At 47.0% G+C, this 1,098-nt stretch overlaps 1 non-coding gene across 1 annotated transcript; it reads left to right on the plus strand.

Annotated features, from left to right (window-relative positions):
• The first annotated feature begins 458 nt into the window (after positions 1–458).
• On the plus strand, positions 459–531 carry TRNAC-ACA (transfer RNA cysteine (anticodon ACA)). The gene has a single exon. It is a non-coding gene; the product is annotated as a tRNA-Cys (tRNA).
• Positions 532–1,098: the final 567 nt, after the last annotated feature.

Genomic DNA, 1,098 nt, shown 5'->3' on the forward strand with positions numbered 1-1,098 from the left:
TCAAGGCTATGGTTTTTCCAGTGGTCATGTATGGATGTGAGAGTTGGACGGTGAAGAAAGCTGAGCGCCACAGAATTGATGCTTTTGAACTGTGGTGTTGGAGAAGACTCTTGAGAGTCCCTTGGACTTCAAGGAGATCCAACCAGTCCATTCTAAAGGAGATCCATCCTGGGTGTTCATTGGAAGGACTGATGTTGAAGCTGAAACTCCAATACTTTGGCCACCTCATGCGAAGAGTTGACTCATTGGAAAAGACCCTAATGCTGGGAAGGGTTGAGGGCAGGAGGAGAAGGGGACGACAGAGAATGAGATGGCTGGATAGCATCACTGACTCGATGGACATGGGTTTGGGTAGACTCCGGGAGTTGGTGATGGACAGGGAGGCCTGGTGTGCTGCAATTCATGGGGTCGCAAAGAATCGGACACGACTGAGCGACTGAACTCACAAGATACTAGCTTCCCTGGTGGCTCAGATGGTAAAAGCGTCTGCCTACAACGCGGGAGACCCGGGTTCGATCCCTGGGTGGGGAAGATCCCTGGAGAAGGAAATGGCAACCCACTCCAGTACTCTTGCCTGGAAAATCCCATGGACGGAGGAGCCTGGTAGGCTACAGTCCATGGGGTCGTGAAGAGTCGGACACGACTGAGCGACTTCACTTCACTTCACTACAAGATAACACAGGTTGCTATGGAAGCACAAGTACAAAGGAGGGGCATTTAACTAGGGCTGAGAATCCAGGGAAGGCTTCTCTAAGGATGTGAACCATGTGATACGCCAAGAATATAGAGGAATTAACTAAGCAGAGAAGGAAGTCAAGACTCTCAGTAGAAGAGAAAACAAAGGCATAGAGGCATGGCATGTTAGTGGAATGCTACATAGCTTGGTATGGTAGGTAAATCAATCACTGTTTGATGAGACTATAGAACTATTATTAGCAACATAGAGTAAGAGAGCTATTGCACAAATATTGTACATATTTGGATTTATGTAATTGTGAAGATCTTGCTTATTGTGTATTAGGAGCTGGGACCTGAAGTGGTCAGAGCAAGCAGTTAGAAAGAAATCCTAGATGAAAAGTGAGAGCAGCAAGAAAAATC

This window comes from Giraffa tippelskirchi, chromosome 4 (assembly GCF_054371585.1).
Source record: "Giraffa tippelskirchi isolate mGirTip1 chromosome 4, T2T-mGirTip1v1.2.pri, whole genome shotgun sequence".
NCBI classification, from domain to species: Eukaryota; Metazoa; Chordata; class Mammalia; order Artiodactyla; family Giraffidae; genus Giraffa; species Giraffa tippelskirchi.